Source organism: Clupea harengus, chromosome 15, assembly GCF_900700415.2.
Source record: "Clupea harengus chromosome 15, Ch_v2.0.2, whole genome shotgun sequence".
Taxonomy (NCBI): Eukaryota; Metazoa; Chordata; class Actinopteri; order Clupeiformes; family Clupeidae; genus Clupea; species Clupea harengus.
The window spans coordinates 11,086,056-11,106,551 of NC_045166.1; the positions used below are offsets into that span (position 1 = coordinate 11,086,056).

Here is a 20,496-nt window from a genome sequence, read left to right on the forward strand (position 1 = left end):
TCAAAGTTAACGCGTTATTCTTTGACATTATTGTGGCGGAGATTAATGCAATCAAATATTTGAACGCAGTTAACGCAACTTTGTTTACTTCCGGTGTGCGTTGACCCCTGACACGAAACCGCCGTGTGTCTGCAGTCAGTTAGATAGAAGAGACCGAGACGGTAGTTGAAGATGGAGAGAGCTGAGGGATTGTTGGGCGGAAAGTTTCTGTTTAAGAGGCAAAATGACAGAACGATCGACAAAACTAAAGTTGTATGTAGCATTTGTCAAGCTGAATGTAGCTATCACAGAAGCAGCTCGTCTTCGTATCACCTTAATGCAAAGCACCCGGCAGAAAGCAGTCCCAGGTTAGATGGTCGCCAACCCACACTCCACGACTTCTCTAGGAAATTAACTAGACCAGTCCGTGAAAAGGTTACCAACGCTGTAGCAGTTTAGGTTGCCGGTGACTGTCGGCCCATCAACATAGTTGAAGACGGTGGGCTGACTGAGGTGATTCGAATTGCTTCAGGGGACAATTCTTAAAATTTACCGTCGAGGGGCACCATTGTGTCTCGCATACATTCCTTGGCTGACGGCGAGAGAGCACGAAAAAAATACAATTAAACAACAGTGTCTAAAATACACGCTGTCTGAAGTGATTACTCGTTAATTTATAAGATTTAGTCTTTAGAAGAAAACAAACTTTTAATCACGATGAATCTAGATGAATGAATTTCAAAAGGTGAGATTAATTAGTTAGAGAGAAAAAAAAAACGAAGGTCAGTTGTGTTTATGAGCACCGGCTTCTAGCTGTCGGCTCCGCTGCTTAAGAGTACAGCAGCGCATATTTTCAAGTGTAACCATTGAACGGATCCCTTTTAACTGCCACAAGAGTTGTCCATCTTGTAAGTTTAACTGCCACAAGAGTTGTTCATCTTGTAATAAAGATCTCAATGAGGAAACACGCTGTGTTTTTTCTATTTTCACTGCATTTTAATATAGCCTATAAATAGTGAATTTTAATATAAAAATATTAATGATTAATCGAAAATCGATCGTTAATTCTCCCGACGATCGATTAAGACAATTTAATCGAATGCCCATCCCTAGTTACCATGGAAGCGAAAAAAGTGACAGTCTGGTGTAGACACCATATCTATGCTCATGGTCGCGAGGGTCAGATGAATGACAGGTACATACAGTAAGTGGCAAATAAGCAAAAGGCCCCTCCTCCTCCTCCTGCCGAGCTTCAGGGAAAGCCTCGTCTCGCATACCTCTGTCAAACGCAATTGAACTTTTAACAGAGATTTCATCTGCATCAGGGCTCTTGGAAGATGAATGCAGTTGCGACACACTGCTTAGTTATTTGGCCAACATTATCCATGGCTCCGCAACTCCAAATATTTCCACGACCATAACATCGTGTCTGTTTTGATCTGCAGGATACCAGTCAATCAGGTTGCCTGTATAAGCAACAGTGTTATGCCCAGAACATGTGAAGCAAGACACCAAGGGGATACCAAGACAACAATAAAAATCACATCGTGAAAATCTTAAATGTGAAGCTGCCAACAACAATGGATACCCAGGCTTTAAAAAAACAATTGCCATTCATCTACCGGTCGACAGCATGGAGTTAAGAGGCCAAGAGGGGAAAAGAGGATTAAATCAAATTTCAGAATAGGGCATACAGAGAACTTAGACGGGGGCTTTTATATATCTGCAAAGGAATTGGCAAGGGTTCCTTAAAAATGTCTGGAGAGATATTGATGCTCTGGAGACAGTGGCTGTTAGGCCAAGAAAAATATGTCTTTTTGGTAACAAATGCACAACAGATTCTATACAGCTCCAGACACATAGCAACCGGGGTCCATCACTGCCTTAATTGGAAAAAGAATTCTGCCCTAATTTTTTGTTATCATTCTGATGGAATGGCAGACAAATGCATCTTAAAATACTTGACATGCTGCCTGAAATTACTGGGTCTCCCTGTTGCCAAGAACGTGTGACAATGATTATCCAGCAATCCGGCATAAACTCGCTGACACAGGCAGACAAAGGCAGCCAACGCTCATTTCTGAATACTTGTATTCCCTGCCTAACCATCATTCTTATATTCTGGAAAAAAAAAAGAAATAATAATTATTGAAAATGCAGAACACAAGCGTTTCAATGCAATCCGGTTCCCTCCCTCTGGACTACTTTGCGGGAGGAACGCAGCACCAGGAACACCGGCGGTTCTTGTAAAATATTAACAGTGGTCAAGGCGAACGGGGCCATACAGGAGGCACAAGGTGTTCCCGGCACAAGGACCACACGTGAGTCTCAGAGCACGGTTGCTCCCGCACCTCGGCCTCTGAGACTATAAAAAAGAAGCTGCGTTTGTTTTGACATATCCGTGACTTCTCCAAACAGACTAGCAGCAACAACTGGCCTGCTAACAGTCCTGTGTCTCTCCGTGCGGCGTTGCCTTTATGGAGGGGTAGGGGGCGTAGAGTGGGAGTTTTCACAGCTTCTGCTGGAGAGGTCAGTGCCCACACCACACCCTTGAGTTTACAAGGCACTTCAGTGTGCACAGAACTGCAAATCTTCACAATTAGACACTGCATTACACGACTGAATAAAAAAGATCATCACTGTAATAGGATGATGGCCTAGTATAAACCTCATAACACATCAGTTTAAGAGTCTTTCGTGGTGTTAGAAAGTGTTTAGGTGGTTTATTTCATAGCTTCAAACCGCAAATCTCAAAAACATGTTGACACCCTTCATCCTTTTTTTTTTTTTACCGAAAATGGCATTTCAATTTAAGACCCAACAGCTGCACAACCACTTACTACCTGGGGTCTTCAAGATCGTAGTTAAATCTGAACTCACCAACCACACAACAGTTCACTAGCCAGTCCCCTTCATGACTGTGGAGGTGTTGCTCTCATTTACTTTCGGCAAACTGGCAAATGATTCCCCAGACATGACAAAGGGCCCGCCCAACAGACGAGAACAACATTGAGTGACACATGTGGGTGGATTTATTGAGGGCGGGGTGCTTGGCCCCGCCTCAGAGTTCTCACAAACGTTCTGCCTGCCCAGTGTCTATGGTACACCAGAGGATATGGAGGGGCTGTTTACACCACAACGGAACATTTTGAAAACAACTTTTTTTTCTTTCGTGTTTTCATGTTTCGCATCCATATTACACTGTTTGGGGAAATTCATCGTCCTCCACACGGATTAGCAACATGTTGTGAAAATACCGCTGCTAGCTAGGTCCCTTTAAAAAGTCACATGTCTTGCATAACCTATGCTGCAAGTAGTTAAAGCCTATATCTAAACAAGATTATCATCAAAGCAATGGAACTATGAGACAAGATAAATAAATCATTTGTCAGCTAAACTTGGTTTGGGCAAATACAATTTCTCCAGGAAAGTGAACTTACCCTGCTTAAGGTTGCTAGCATTAAGTGACACATTATATCATAATAAGGCTTTGGCCGCTGATGTTTCTGATAGATTACGTCCTCCTCGTAGAGACAAAACAAATTGACTGATTACCATGACAATTCTGAGAATCAAAAAAAGGTTTTCTATTCATTGCCACTGAGGACATGGTGAAGGCTTTGGAAGGCAAACCTCAGATTGAAGCTTCACGGAGAATGATAAGTGATTGGATAAAGCTGGGACCGTGTCGTCAGGCTTTTCAAAAGGTTCCATATTCGCCTGTCTACATGGTGACGGAAGGGTTGCATTTTGAAAGGATTCCACTCCACCCCGAAAACGCCATTGCCGTGTGAACAAAAGGCCACAACGCTACTAAACTTCAGTTTTCGGGAAAACTCAGTCTTCGGGAAAACTCAGTTTTCACCGTCGTCACGTGCATGGCCCCTGAGACTATCCTTGGGCCTGTTTTGCATGTAAGGTTGGAGAATGGCATTGTGTTCAAGTTTTTGTTGATGTTTAGAGCTCATGTTAGTATTACCATGTTAGTATTATGTTATTGGATGGCAAAGATGTAAGGACCTTAGAGTAACAATAAGAATAGACAGAAGTTAGATATAAGCCAGCTACAATTGTTTGCAAAACGTGTCTGTGTGTCTGTGTGTCTGTCTGTGTAAGAGAGTAAACTGTGTGCATGTCTGTGTATGATCCCAAATGAATGCATGTTTGCGTGCCCACAGGCAGTGAGTGTTGACATCCGCAGCAGAGGGTTGTGCGTAGCACTTAAAGGAAAGGCAACTTTAAGCCCCGCCACTGTTGTTTGTGTGTCGGCTCGGCAAGTAATTGCACTAATCTCCGACGTGCCCCCGCCCCCACCCCTCAACCCCGCCGTAAAGGACTTAGGCACTCCACCCCCACAGGCCTGCCCCGGCAGGACACATTCCACACATAACCCACCAGAGCTGCGCACAAACCTACTGTCACCACCTACAGTAAGGACCCAGGGACCCCGTCCCCCGTCCCCCCTTCTCATCCCGTCCGCAGAGAAATCCCTCGTAATTCCATCAGAGCTGTTAACTCCATAGGCTTTTACTGCCGCTTCATGCAACAGGTCTGGGCTGCCAAGCAAAGAGGCACCGAGGGCAGATTCGTTTTTTTTTTCCAAAAGCTTCAGTATCCTCACGCCTCTTCAGATACTGATACAGTACAGGGATGCTGGCACAAACACACACACATTCATCACACACACACACTTGGGTTTCCCGCTTTCTTTCTTTCTATCTGTCTGTCTTTCTTATGACCATGCACCATTGTTTATACTAAGCCAGATCCATCAGCGTGTCACTCTACACCTTGCCTGTGGAGGCTCAGCTGGTTGTTTGTCGGCACCTCTTGAGAAGACACTGGAACTCCAGGCCCAAGGCCATGATGCACAGACACTTTTGACAAGCCTGTGCTGCTTGAGTGCAGATTAAAACTCAAGGCCCACCTTGTTTACCAAGTCTCTCAGAGAAAGAACCAAGATGGAGAGGAAGGGGCTCTGGCACTGCGATCGTGACGAACAGACATCAGTCAAAGCACAGAGGGAGTCAGCATGTGAGCGGCGCTCTTCAGGTAGTGGCAGGTCAAACACATATGCACGTGCATGCACATTCACGCACATGCGAGCACACACACTCGCACACACAGGCACGCACATGCACACAGACTTGAACACACAGGCAGACACAAACACAAACATTTACACACAATACAAAGAGAGAAGCTCTCCCTGCTGCATGTCCAGTAAATAAATCAATCCAATTGAGGTTATTAGTAATCTGATTAAGTGTGTGTTATCTCACAGGGAATTTAATCTTGTGCGTCAGTACTCAACTGCTGGTTATGCCTCTTGAGTTTTCTCTCTCTCTCCCCGTCTCTTTCTCTCTCTCTCTCTCTCTCTCTCTCTCTCTCTCTCTCTCTCTCTCTCTCTTTCCTCTTGTTTTATCTTTTCTTCATTGCTTTCGGATGGATCTGGGTAATCACTTCCTGCTTGTGTGTCTGTGTGCATCCGTGTGTATGTGTGTGTGTGAGAGTGAGTGAGTGTACTTCCGTCCCACCACAGCACCAAACACAAGTGGTGTGACTGACCAACTGTAATTTTTTTCTCATTACATCACCCAAGATACACAGAGCAAAAAAAGCCCCCCACACCTCCCCCCTGTGAAAACAGGCACCAGGAAACAGCGAGAGCTCTAAACAATGTAACTCTTCTCCAGATGACCAGCACAGCACAGCACAGCCACACACACACACACACACACACACACACACACACACACACACACACACACACACACACACACACACACACACACACACACACACACACACACCGCACAAAACAACAAGGCAGAGTGGAGCAGGGGGGGAACCTTTAGAGAAGCGCCAACAGCCCTAAAACTGAGACTGAGGAGGCCATCTCACTAGCTGCACAGCCTCTCTGCACAGGCAGACGCCATCTCACTAGCTGCACAGCCTCTCTGCACAGGCAGACGCCATCTCACTAGCTGCACAGCCTCTCTGCACAGGCAGAAGGGGTGTGAGGAGTAGGCAGGGGGTGGGGGAGGGGGGGGGGAGGGGTTGGTCATGGTCAGGGGAAGGATACTGATTCATCTTGGCAGGGGCACACCACAAGTGATAACGCATCATTGTCACACGGACCTTCCGACGGGAAAGCAGTAAGGCAGTGACGCCTTGCGCGGTTGTGCTGCCGCATTGGTAAACCCCACACAAATGCAAACAGTGAATCAGCATCCGTCCTCTCACAACGCCAGTCCAGTCAGAGAGAGAGACACAGAGAGAGAGAGAGACACACACACACACACACACACACACACACACACACACACACACACACACACACACACACACACACACACACACACACACACACACACACACACACACAAAAGAGTGTAATTCGGCACAGATGTGAAAACACGTCTGACATCTCGTCAGAGAGCAGCCAGTCTGTATCGGTCTCTTCCATCTGCACAATAACTGCAGACCGAACAGAACTAGAGCCAACTCCACTGATGAGTCAGCAGTAAGCAGACAGACATAGCCGAGCACAGAAACAGGTGTCCAAAAGGCATCCAGTATTATGGAGTAAACCACTCTGTGTCGACAAGAACCCAGAGAGGTAACATACACCAGTGGATCTACTATACTACACACTACATTACACTAAAACTACACTAACACACACACACACACACACACACACACACACACACGGTAATGCAACAGTGGCTGTGAATACTAGGGATGCACCGATACCGATACCAGTATCGGTATCGGTGCCGATACTTCGTTAAAATACTCGTACTCGTACTCGTTGTTGAATTGCCGATACCAAGCACCGATACCACTCATCAGTATTTCACTGCATCAAACTGGCCGGGCTATGCTGACACAAAATGTGATTTATTGTCCTACCTGTCCCACCATTCTCTGCCAGACTAGTAAGTAGCTTATTTGCCGTCTTGTGTTGCATTTGCTTGATGTTTGACTGTGTTAGGAAAGTTTGTCATAGTGTCAAAGTATTTCAGTATACAGGTTTCGCTAAATTTAGCTGCTAGCATCTCGTTAGCGATTAGCAATTCCGTTGTGCTGCCTTAACGGCGATTTGGGCTCATTTTAAGATAAATGACGACGACAGGAGTAAGGCACAGTGTAAGATCTGCACTGCTACGGTGTCGAGGGGCGGAAAGGAAAGTACTCTGTTTAACACAAGCAATTTGATTAAACATCTGAAGACGCACCATAGTGCTAAGTACACAGAGTTCACTGATGCTAGTGGCGCAAGACCGAAGCAACCAATCTTAACTGACGTCTTGCAAAAGAAAAAAACGCGCACGCACACACAGAGAGAGAGAGGTAGAGAGAAAGACTGTGCCACATAGGTTAAGTGATTGTTTGTGTACTTGAGCAGGAGATTCTTCTGATCCTTTTGTAACTGAAATGTGCTCTTGTGCTAATCCAGTAATAGTTCTGTTCACTTTTTGTTAAGCAGAATGTGTTGTTAACTATGCAGCAAATTGAATTGCCTTTATCTGGTTATATTTGCATTTTGTCTAATGTGATGATATTGTCTGTTTGAAGGCTTTTTTTGTGTGTTAAAACCAGAAAGCTCTGTTTATTTTTGGCTTGGGATAGCCTTCTGTTAATTTTGTACTATAGGCTTGACATAATCTGCAGAGGATAAAATAAAATCTGCCTCCAAATGAATTGCACTTTCCTGGAGACCAAATCTAAGAAGTATCGGTATCGGTACTCGGTATCGGCAAGTACACAAATAAAAATACTCGTACTCGTATCGGTTTGTAAAAAAGTGGTATCGTGCATCCCTAGTGAATACATTTGCTTTTCATGTTGTTGGAACACCAGGGTGGGTGTGTGTGCTCACAGATTTAGTCAGTGTTTAATCTAATCACGGAGACGGAGTGTGAGAGAATCCCAGCCTGTGTGTGTGAGCAGCTCTGTGTGCGTGTGTGTGTGTATCTTCCAGTGCATGAGTGTGTATATTGGTACGTGTGACTCTCTGCCCGTATGTCGATGTATGTGTGTGTTTGTGTGTGTGTGTGTGTGTGTGTGTGTGTATGTCTGCGAGTGTATAAATGAGTGTGTGAGACAGACTCCACTCTGTATGTCAATGTGTGTGTGTGTGTGTGTGTGTGTGTGTGTGTGTGTGTGTGTGTGTGTGTGTGTGTGTGTGTGTGTGTGTGTAACAGCTGAGTGAAGCATCTCCCGGCATACTGACCCCCCCCCCAGGCTCTTTAAGGTGTCAGGCAACGGTCTCAGGTGACAGAAGTGCTGACGGCTAGAAGCGGAAAGGGCTGGGCCTGCTTTTACCTGGAACTTACTCGGAAATGCCTCAGAGGATTTTAGAAAGCTTAGAAAGACAAGAAACAGGCATGAGAGCCTCCCACTGATCATAGACTTGAGGGCTGGAGACAAAGTCACTAATCTCCAATGTCGAGATACAGGGTTAGTAAACAAAGGAATGGAACTTCTATTCCTCACTTTCTGACCTGTGACTGACACTGACACAACCCATTTATGTGAGTCAGCCAAACCTGTAAATGTGAGCATCTTAACCATATATCTCCACCCTCTAGCTTACCATACATGTAGTATATATTGTGAAGAAAAAACATACACACACACACACACACACACACACACACACACACACATATATATATATATATATATATATGTATGGATGGCTGGATGTATGTATGGATGGATGCATGTCTGTCAACCAGCTCTATACATAGTTAGGTCCTTTAAAGTAACTACCCCAATGTGTTCCAATTCATGCAACCGTACACCGTCATTAAAGTATCAGTGCGTTCGGACATGGATCTGCTCCAGATCGATCCAGACTTGTCAGCGTGTCGCCGTTGGCGTCGGCGCTGCCTGAGCTCCCCGGCACATCTCAGCTTTGGAAACGGTAATGAGTGTGAGCGCGAGTGTTTCATTAGGCTGCGTAAGAGCTCGGTAATGAGGCAAGACGCCCGCAGCTGGCTGGGTCTTGGGTCTTGGGTCTGGGGTCTGAGACGGTGACGGGCTGTGGTGATTACGCACCCAGAGTAGCATGTGGTTTCACCAGCGCGAGGCCGAGGAGACTCGGATGAGATTTCAGATGGGTTTGTTGAGTAACAGCTCTATTGTGGGGAAAGAGCTCTTCATTAATCATTGAGTTGTGGAGTGGTGCGGTGTGGTGCTGTGTAGTAGCACTGCAGGCTAACTGCTAGGCCCCCCATCTACTCTACGTCCAGGCCACCTGAGCAACCACAAAAAACACTACTGTAGATAGGAGCACTGACTGACACACACACACATATATATATACATACATACATACATACAAGGCCACAAGCCACGGTGGGGTTCAAATTCCAAACTCCAGAGGAAGTGTGTGTGAATGAATGAAACGGACACAGAGACACATATCCAAGTCAACTCCCACCATGGCAAATATGCTCAGCAGACAATGAGACAGCCCCATCCCCCAGCAGTGTGTCACACACACACACACACACACACACACACACACACACACACACACACACAAACACACACACACACACACACACACACACACACACACACACACACACACGCTACACAACTAATGACAAGGCAATCAGTATTACCATGGGGGTCTGCCTAGATTTCTCACTTGTTTGCAAAGACCTTTGAAGCTCTTCAACTGATTAAATGCTGTTAAAGTGCTACTCCCAAGTGCTGTGTCTCATTTGAATTTGAATGCAGAGTTGAGTACATCTGAAGAGAGACTATTTGTGTACACAAGAACAATTACTCCATGCGAGTTAGTGCGAGTGGCTGTACTTAAGAGTATAGAGGGTTAATGGAAGTGGACAGTCTGCAAAGGAGGAAAGAGAGAGAAGTGGTCTGGTCAGAGAGTTCATGTGCGCGCATGTGACTCGAGACCAGCGACCATTAGCCACATTAGAGTAATGATGGTAGGAAACAATGGACTTGGTCTCGTGGTGGTGGTTCAGACGTACTTGTTTGGGCAAGGTGCCTTTGTGTGGTGTTGCCTTAGGGTTTTAAAACAGCAAGGAAGATGACGAGAGAGAAAGACAGAGAGTTACCAGATGGTAGATACCTGAGCCTGATGCATGCGAGGGCTACTGCACCCTCTGACCCAGTGGCGGCCATTATCTGGTGTTTACTTTGAGAGAGGGAGGGCTGACTAACTGACAAGACACAAACACGCGCAGAGAGGAATGTCAATCTTCACCGCCCTCACTCAAGACTTTTGGCCTCCTGAGTCCTGAGAAGCCAAGAGTCCAGCCACACAATGAATCGTCTTTCACTCAGCTTGAATTGTAATGCTATTTGTCTGTGTGCTGCAGCCCCCCCCCACCCACCCACCCACACACACACACTCCTCCCCTTCTAAAAAAGACCCATTCATGTTCATTCATTAGGCCGCTTGGTTGGTCCTGCTTATATGCGTCTTAAAACACTACTGGTGGGGGGAAGGTGGAGAAACCATCCCTGCTGCTGTCTACTATGACCAACCCAACCCCCCTGCCCCAAATGCGGAAAGAGACAGCATGTCGATGAGATGGAAGCATTCCACTCCATACAGAAAGGCGTGTTTATGCAGCACACACACACACATAACGTGTACCAACACCCTCCCCTCTCCGCTTCCAACCGGAATCACCGTGATGCGGCACAGAGAAAGCCGGCCGGGCCGGGTTGGCCCTGACAACAGTTGCCATGGTAACCCCTGCCCATCAGCGGGAGCAGCAGCTGTCTGCAGCCTCTCCTCCGCATGTCATCCTCCTTCCTTCCTGCCACCCTTCCTCCCCCCTCCCCTGTTACCTTGGGAATTGATGCTCGATAATATGATAATAAAATGAGCCCCTTTTTCTCAGTGACCATGAGCGGAACCAGTAATGAAGGACCAAAATAGAGCAGGAGGGGAAAAAAGGGGGGGGGGGGGGGGGGGGGAGGGGGAGGAAAGAAAAAAAAATCAAAACCAGATTTAGGGTCTCTAGTCTTGCTGGCATGCTCAGCCCCGCCTTGCTAATCAAACGCAAGCTAATGGGGAAGGGAGATAAATAAATAATTGAGAAGCCTCTGCCGTGACTGACAACTCTTGGCAGTCCGTCCGCGCCACATGTGCTAATTGCTAAAAGACGGCCGTCAACAGTTCCAGATGTGGCGTTGCATTTTTCCGCCAGCTGATGTTTCTTTTCCTCCTCCCCTTCTCATTTCAGTGGAGCCAATCTGACAGTTTATTCTGCCACTTAATCTGATAGCACCTACGATACTTAGCAGGAACAGCCATCAAACATACACACATACACACACACACACACAGTCTCCCTCCCTCTCACACAGAGTCTCTCTCTCTCACCCACACAGAGTCTCTCTCTCTCTCTCACTCACTCACTCACACACACACACACACACACACACACACAGAGTCTCTCTCTCTCTCTCACACACACACACACACACACACACACACACACACACACACACTTCAGGTTCAGTATTTAGAGAGAGAGCTTATGATCCAGAGGTGGCTGGACCAGCAGGATGTAAGAAATGGGGAGCAATAATGACGGACTGCCTGCTGATGGTGCTTTGCCCCTCAGCGCAAAACAGCCCCTGCTGGAGGGGGTAAGAGACCATAAACAGAGCCTCCGCCACCACTTGAGAGGGTTTTAAGCCCTTAAGAGGGGGCAGGAGGGGAGAACGAGCAAGCGGGGCGCTCTGGGTCGGCGCCACAGGGTGCAAAGCTATGATGGACATGGTGACAGCTCCACACACACACACACACACACACACACAGACACACAACACTGTGCCTCACATTACGAAGCTGAGGAAAAGCTGAGAGCAAGGGAAGGATAGAGTGAGAGAGTAAGAGAGAGAGATAGAGAGAGAGGGGGCGAGGGGTAAGAATGCTTCGTCTGTCGCTGCTCAATATCACTATCCAACACTTACAGAATGAGAGAAAGCCTGAGTGGCAGAGGGAGAGAAGGAGAGAGAGAGAGAGAGAGAGAGGGAGCAAGCACAAGGTTCTCTAGCATGTGACAGGAGAGTGGTGGAAAAACAGAGCGGTGCGGAGATAAGAGACAGAGAGATAGACAGGGACGGAAAAGAGGCCAGTCCATTTTCAAGGTGATCTTCTCCTTCTCCCTCTCTCTTTCCCTTCTCTCTCTCGCACGCTATGCTGACCTCCTTATCTCCTTCCAAGCCATCCCCTAATAAAATGCTTGCCTGCTACCTCTCCTCGTTCCCTCTCCTTCTCCTTCTCTCAGTCACTCTTTCTCAACGCCTCCCTGCCCCAGCCTGGCATACGTATATTCCAACCTGTTGTAAGCTAACTCGTATCCATTCAAACAGTGCACAGCTGAAGGTGAATGAAGGTGACAATGGCAAACATCACCTCAGCGGAGGCAGCATCTAAAGGCCACTGATCAAGCAGCTCAGGCAGCTGTTAAGCCCATTCACTCAGCATCACCCCCACATCTACCAGTCTACCACCACTGCTGCAATCAGCACCTCCAGACAAGGAAAAAAAATATCCTGAACGGGTTAAACTGATAGGACTCTGATCGGCTGCAGGGACTGAAACAACATGGGTTCCTCTTCTATATTCCGCAACAGTGGCAGTTTAATGCATACACAACACATCCACAAAATCCATCCATCCACTGACTCATTTTGCTCTTATCCTGTTAATTCATGTCTGTTAATGTTAAGGCTTGCGTTGGCTTACCTGCTACTCCTGCGGATGGGTTTGGCTAGGGCTAGGCATCCCTGGGAGAACCCACGCAACCGGCTTCTGCATCAGTGCAGGGAAACACCGGGCGTGGAAAAGAAAGAGAGAGAGAGAAATGACTGCTGGCTTCTCCACAGCGCGCGTGCAAAGCCAAAAAACGTGACAGCCCGGCGTGTCGTGTCAGCGTATCTCTCCCATCAGCAAAAAAAACCCCAACACATTCACCGGGGTGAACACGGCAAAAAGCGCAGTCTGGTGTGTTCCGCAGCGTCCGTGACAGAGCGGAGAGGAGTAGATGTGCGTAGATTCCAGAGGCTGACTGACTGCGGCGCTGGCTGGAGCGCTACTGCAGGCTGGAGGGTGAGAGCACACGTGCAGCACAGAGCAGAGCAGAGGAGAGCTGCTCACTGTGGCTTTCTCTCAGGCTCTGAGGCTCCCTCACCGGCGCACACACACACTCTCTCTCAGCTCCTCCCTGCTGCTGGTGCGCACCACCTCCCCCCTCTCAAACAAATGCCGTCCCTCTCACACACACACACACTCTCTCTCTCTCTCTCTCTCTCTCTCTCTCTCTCTCTCTCTCTCTCTCTCTCTCTCTCTCTCTCTCTCTTTCTAGCAGAGGCACAGATGTTACTATTGTCAGGCCCCTCCCCTTTTCAACACCCCCAGCTCCCTCATAGGATGATGACTCGGTGTGGCCAACGCCCACTGGTCTTCACACTGCATAACCAAACCCCCACATTCAAACTCACACCCCCACCCCTCTCTTCCTCAACACACACACACACACACACACACACACACACACACACACACACACACACACACACACACACACACACACACACACACACACACACACACACACACACACACACACACACACACACACACACACACACACACCCTGTCATTGGTTTGTTTTCAGGCAAGCTGTGAGAACCTAAGTGCCTTAGAGCAAGAGGGTGTGTGTGTGTGTGTACATTTGTATGTGTGTGTGTCTGGGTGTGTGTGTGTAAGCACATCCATGAACAAGCAGAAAGAAAAAGGCAACAGACGACAGCAGACAGCTCTTCTACAGAAAGCATGTTTTCACCAGAGAGACACTGAGGGGAAATGTGAAGGGGGAAAGAATGGGAGAGAGAGAGAGAGCGAAAGGAGGGAGAGAGAGAGCGAAGGAGAGAGAGAGAGAGAGCGAAGGAGGGAGAGAGAGCGAGCGAAGAGAATTGAGAGAGCGAAAGAGAGAGAGAAGGAGGGAGAGAGAGCGAGCGAAGGAGGGAGAGAGAGAGAGAGACCAAAGGAGAGAGAGCGAAGGAGAGAGAGAGCGAAAGAGGGAGAGAGAGAAGGAGGGAGAGAGCATGAGAGATAGAGAGAGCGAGAGAATGAGAGATAGAGGGAGAGAGAGAGAGAGCGAAGGAGGGAGAGAGAGAGGGAGAGAGAGAGAGAACTCCACAGTTCTGCAGTAGAAGGCGAGGCCAGCACAGCCAAGTCTGTTCACAGCGCATTACTGAGATAGTTCACGCTGCAAAGGAGGACACAAGGGGTCACACCGCCACATACGAGAACAAGACCTGACAAAAACATCCTGACAGAAAATATTTTGAGTCGGCATTCACACGCAAACACACATAAACACACACAGACAGACACACACACACACACACACACACACACACACACACAAACACACAAAGACAGTTATTGGAACTGGAGTGGCAGGCGTGTTGGCGAGGGGCTGGTTCAGACCTTTGGACAGGCTGTTTTCCATTCCACTGTCCCGTTCAATAACAGAGAACATGCAGAGTGCTTAGCCGGGACTCTAAGTGCTTACTCATAACACAGACTCAGAGCAGGGCACAAGCCAACACCACACACCAGGCTTTTTGTTCTCTCCCACCCTCTCTCTTTCTCTCTCGGTCCCACTCTCTTTCCACCCTGCTCTCCCTTTCTGTCGCTCTCTCTCTCTCTCTGTGTTGATTCTTCCTCACACACTGAACCAGCATGGACACACGAGCTCTCAGAAAAACATGTCAACTTCAAAAGGCCAGCCGTCAAAGTGACCTGCCAAGATGAAGTTGACTTTTTTCAAAAGGGTTCATCAAAAACTATCCCAAAGACAGACACAGACACACAGACACACAGACAGACAGACAGACAGAGACACACACACACACAGACTGAGACAGATGGGAGGAGGGTAAACAACATCCACTGCTCTCGAAGCCTGCAGCTCTGCCTATGATTTGTGGCTGGCTAAAGGAGGGTATGCGTGTGTATGTGCGTGTGTGTGTGTGTGTGTGTGTGTGTGTTGTGGGGGGGCTAGCATCTGGGTAGTAGACGCACTCACCCTGTACTTAACCCTCGAGCTACAGAGAGGACAAAACACACGAAGACCACCTCCTGAGTCTGGGTTTGGGTCGGGGGGGGGGGGGGGGTTGCTGAAACCTCAGTTGACTGAAAAGGCTGCCCCCCTCACCCACTCTTGTTTTGACGGATGCCCCCATTCGCTCACCCACCTCCCTACTCCTAATGAGGCCCCATACTGTCCCATAACTGAGGAGAGCCCTGGGGCTGGTGGGCTGGGCAGTGCTGACTGACACCTGCCAATCAATGAGGCAAGAAGGCAAGTAGGTCAAAGCAAATTGCTAGTGTGCTTTCTGGGGCAAACAGGCACACAATCAGCAAAATACATTCAGGAAAGGCTAATGTACATTAGCTTGTGTGCACACATATTCAGACACACACACACAGAGGCAGATGCACGTAAACGTACACACACACACACACACACACACACACACACACACACACACACACACACACACACACACACACACAGTGAAGGATCAGTGAAGACACCCGTCCTTCATCAAATGACCCCCTACACTCTCTCCCTACCCACCACCACCGTATGATAGGGCTGAACAATTAATTGCATTTGCGATTTAATCGCGATATGATAGAACGCGATTTTCTAACCGCAACGTTCGCGATTAAAAAACGTGGTCTAAAAAAAAATCTTTTTTTTTTTTTTTTTTTTTTAAGATGGTACATTTTGCACAGAGTGTTTAAAAAGTGCATGCCTAGTGTTTATACTTAAAATTACTTTTTTAAATTACTAAAATGCACAGTGGCAAAGCCACCGATTTGTTGTTCTTGTTTCTGTAATGAGCAGTTAAATAAAAATGTAAAATGTGGGAAAGAATATTTTACACTAAATGTATCTAATATTGTGTTGGTCATATTTGAATCATTCATTACGTTTTGTTGGGAAAAAAAGAGGATAAAAAAAAAATTCGCATATTAAATCGCAATCGCAATATTTTGGTAAAAAATCGCAATTAGATTATTTTCCCAAATCGTTCAGCCCTACCGTATGAGCACTCACTCAGAGGGTCCACCTCATCAAGTGTCATTCCAGAGCAAATAGCGGGGAGGAGTAGTGGGTTATAAAGCCCTCCGTCAGCTTGCCTGAGCAAGTCTGTGTTAGGGATAGGTACGAGTATGGGGGGTATTACTGTAGCACAATTATTTGCAAATGTGTGTGGAGAGTTGAGTAACTCTGTATCTGTATCTCAATCCATGCGTGTGGAGATCCGTCTGTCTGTATTTATTGAACCTGAGCTGAGGAAGGTCAAGCCGAACCGGCCACCGAAAACTATTGTTTGGGTTGGAGAATGAATAAACAAAGTAGACAGCACTTTGTGACACTAACTAGCTAACATTGGCTTTGAAAAAGCACAGTGAGTGTTTATACACTTTGACAAAATTGACCACAATTTTTTAAAACGGTGCAGTACACACGCGCACACACGCACACACACACACACACACACACACACGACTACAAGTACTGCCAGCAGCCAAAATCACAACCCCCCCCCCTCTCTTCAATGGGATTGGGAATTGAGGGGTGGGAGGGGGGTTGAAGGGGGGTACAGGGCCTCAGATGGGTTCTGTGAGGTGCGTGTGCACGTCTGGGCCTGCCCCGGCTGCACCCTCTCGTCTGTGGCCCGTCTGGTTGAGGCCACTGCCCCAGGGGATCTTGGGATAGATCACCATTTCATTTAATCACAGATTAGCGTAATCTATGACGTAAACTCCATCTAAATGATATCTCCACTGCCGATCCTCCCACCCCCTGAATCACTGCAACAACAGCAACAACAACAGCTGTGGGAGGTTAAAAGGGTGTCACCTGCATCTGGTTCATGACGATGAATAATCCCTGCGAATGTCTGAGTGTGTCGCGGCTATGATAACCTGTTCTGTGAAAGCCTCGCTTCCAGGAACAGAGGAGATGTGAGCGTGATGTGAGAGGAACCAGCTGCTGTTTGAATGGGTTCCCGTCAACAGGTGATAGTACTGCAATAACATCAGCAGAGCCACAGGATGACGCACCAGCAACACGCAGCACGCAGACACGCAGAAGCAGGGCAAACACCTAATGCTCCCTCACACCTGCGTGGAAAATACTGGGCCTACACACAAACACACAAACACACAGACACACAGACACACAGACACACAGACACACAGACACACAAACACACAGACACACAGACATCACCATAGATAAAGGGGAAAACACACACACACACACACTCTTCAAGGCCGGGAAGTCACAGACATTAACAGACAAACATACGCACTTGAATGTCAGACAGACACAGACATTAACAAACACATAAGCGTGAGGGTTAGACGGTCTATGGCCTCATCCCGATACACAGATGTCAGAGGTTTTAATGTGTATTGGGACACGTGTGTGAAATGATGTTGACTCGAATCAAAACACGGTGTAGCGGTAGATTACTCTGGCGTTCCCAGAGGCAGACAGGGCTTTGGCATGGCCAATTAAGTTCAATTCCTGGTAATGTTACGGAGCCAAAATGGGCCATTTAGCGCTAGTCACTGGAGAACGAGGCTTTGCCAGTCAGTGTTTCCCGTGCCTGCCAAATGTGTAGTCGAACAAGCAAGCTCTGGTGCACACAACCTGAAGCATGGAAAAACAAGATCACTATCTCATTCCTTTTTTCTCCCTCTCTCCCTTTCTCGCTCCCTCGCTCTCCCGGCCTCTCTCACTCTCCTGGACTGATAAACATCTAGTCAACAAAAGCGTCTACACCACCCCACCCCACCCCACCCCCCATCCTCACCCCACTATCAGAGTAGGCTTTAGCTTCTCCATTATTAGCTTTTTTCTGTCTGCAAATGTGCTGGACAGGTATCTGACACAGAGCCCGTCATTCCCAATTCACCTGGCCAGTCACCGTTGAGAAGGTTGCAAAATGTTAGACTAGGCAAAACAGATAAACTAATCAGTTTTAGGTTTTTTAGGTGCTCTTGTTTTTGCCGGGATGAATTAAAAGGCAAAATTGATGTCTGTGTCCATCATGAATGAAACGCCTTCGGAAAACTGTGGAAAATAGATCTCCTACACCCTTCCTTACCCTCCCCAGCCAAGGAGGTCCTAATCTCAACCATAATTGTTCTTGTGCTCTTTTCAATTAAAAACAGGGGCCAGATTTCATGGCCAAATCAACTGGCCCTTCGACCGCGTGAAGGCTTCGCCTTGCACAAGCGCTCAACATCAAAGCATCAACATCCTACTCGTGACCAGAGGCCTGGTGCATTTGGGATGCACCCAATCCACAGAAGAAGAAAAAAAGAAGACAAAAAAAACCCAGAAGGGTACAGCGCTTTCTTCCCAGCCCCTGAGACCCCTCGTGTCACAAATTAAATGCTTGGAGAGGGACTCTTCCCACCCACCACCTTCTCCCGAGCTTGTAATTACTGCTGGCAGAGTCAGCATGGCTTTACAAGAGCTGGGGCTGGTCCTTCTCTCGCTCTCTCTCGTTTCGCTGTTCCCTCTCTAATCTTCTCAGAATACCACAGGAACTATGAAACAAGCCTCTATCTCGCGCAGTCAGGGCACTATACTTTTCAATTTCACCCCTAACCAAACAGAAATGTGTAATACACACACACAAACACACACACACACACACACACACACACACACACACACACACACACACACACACACACACACACACACACACACACACACACACACACACACCTCCTTACGCCTTAAAATAGAGTTGCCCTTGCGTGCCGTAGCTGCCGTGTCAAGCAACATGGTGTAGATTGAGAGATACACCTCATTGAGTAGGCGGAGCGCAAGAGTGCCGGAGCGAGGGAGCAAGATATGATTTAGACAGGAACAGAGAACAACAGTAAACAAACAACACGCCAGTGGGTGATTAAGCTTTGTGGGTGGATAATTGTTTGTGTCACCACTATTGTCTTTGGGGGATGCTTTGACACTGTAGGGCACTGTAGGTGTAGATTGTCACTGTAGGGCACTGTAGATGTAGATTGACACTGTAGTGGTTTCTTAATGCCACAGAGCTGAAGCACTGGAGCAAACAGATTTGGCTGTATAGCTTGACTTGGACTTTCATTGAACTCGATAATCAAATCACAGTTTGTCACTTTTCAAGTTCATTATCTAACTCCAGCTCTACAACTGGACCAGCCCTTGTGTTTGCCGTGCCCTTGAGAGCAGTCAGCAATGATGAAGTAAAGCATTCTGGCTGCATTCAAATAACATGTGAACATTACAGGGCTGTTTTCGAGCCTTGGTTCTTGTGACCGGGCAAACCCAAGGCCTCTTTTCCCCCCGCTCTGGTCCTGGCTGTGCCAGACACCGTTCTTGAAACTCTGGTATCGTGTCGCCTCTTCTGAGAACTTGTGTTTGTGCCACTCATGCAGCAAAACCAGCACATAGATACATTTCTTCTCTGAGCAGACAGGCTACATATCTATCTACTGTACATCTAGGTATGTGTGCTCAGAGTGCAGGCTGCACACCAGGGCATCATATCTTGAAGTTCAAAATCCATTTGATGGCAAATAGAATCAGAGTGTCGAGATTGACTAAATGTAAATGTAGCATTCAGCAGACGCTTTTATCCAAAGCGACATACAAAGGAGAGAACAATCAAGCTACGAGCAATAGAGACCTAGTGTAACAATAAATACTACTTTATATAAGAAATAAAAAAGTGCAGGAAACTACTGTAAGTTACATTCCTGTACTTTTGTATTCCTTATGAAGACATTTCAACACCTGAAACAAAAAGGAAGTGCCGTGTTTGTTATACTGTTTCATTAATCTTTTGCATGACTTGTATATATAAATATTTCTGCTGTCAAACCAGTCTGTTTAGAGGAAAGACACTATCCATGTAGGAGCTTGAAACATGTGCTGAGCAAATGATGCTCAAACAAGGAAATGGACCTTAATGCCGTCCGCCGTCCATGCTGAAAAATTCCCAAAGTTTAATGCGCAAAAGGAAGGCCGTCGGAAACGCAGCTGCTGCCACGGCTGGGAACACGCTTACGCTTGATAGTTGGAATCCAAGAGGTTAATGGCCGCCGTTTGAAATGGATCGCCCATCCCCAGATGTGTCTGTGTCTTTTCCATTGTAGATTTTCACTCCTCTAATCTCACACAGACCAAATGCTTCCACCAGCATTAGCCACAGGATGGATGCGCACGCACGCACGCACGCACGCACGCACGCACGCACGCACGCACGCACGCACGCACGCACGCACGCACGCACCAGCATTAGCCACAGCGCACACGCCATAGCTCTACATGAACGCTTCCATTGAACCGTCAATCTACTGTGTGTTACAGTCAACAACAGCATCATGAAAGGAAAGGGTCTTAGAGCATG

General features: G+C 47.3%; 1 protein-coding gene across 3 annotated transcripts in view; it reads right to left on the minus strand.

Moving 5' to 3' along the window:
- The window catches only part of daam1b (dishevelled associated activator of morphogenesis 1b), an 82,533-nt gene that overhangs the window by 45,905 nt on the left and 16,132 nt on the right, over window positions 1–20,496 (minus strand). Inside the window, exon 1 of one of the 3 annotated variants that reach the window (XM_031581868.2) lies at window positions 12,740–13,227. The exons of the other annotated variants lie outside the window; for them this stretch is intronic. The gene's annotated coding sequence lies outside the window, so the exon portion shown is untranslated. Of the gene's footprint in view, window positions 1–12,739; window positions 13,228–20,496 lie in introns of those variants that run through there. 3 annotated transcript variants of the gene reach the window in all.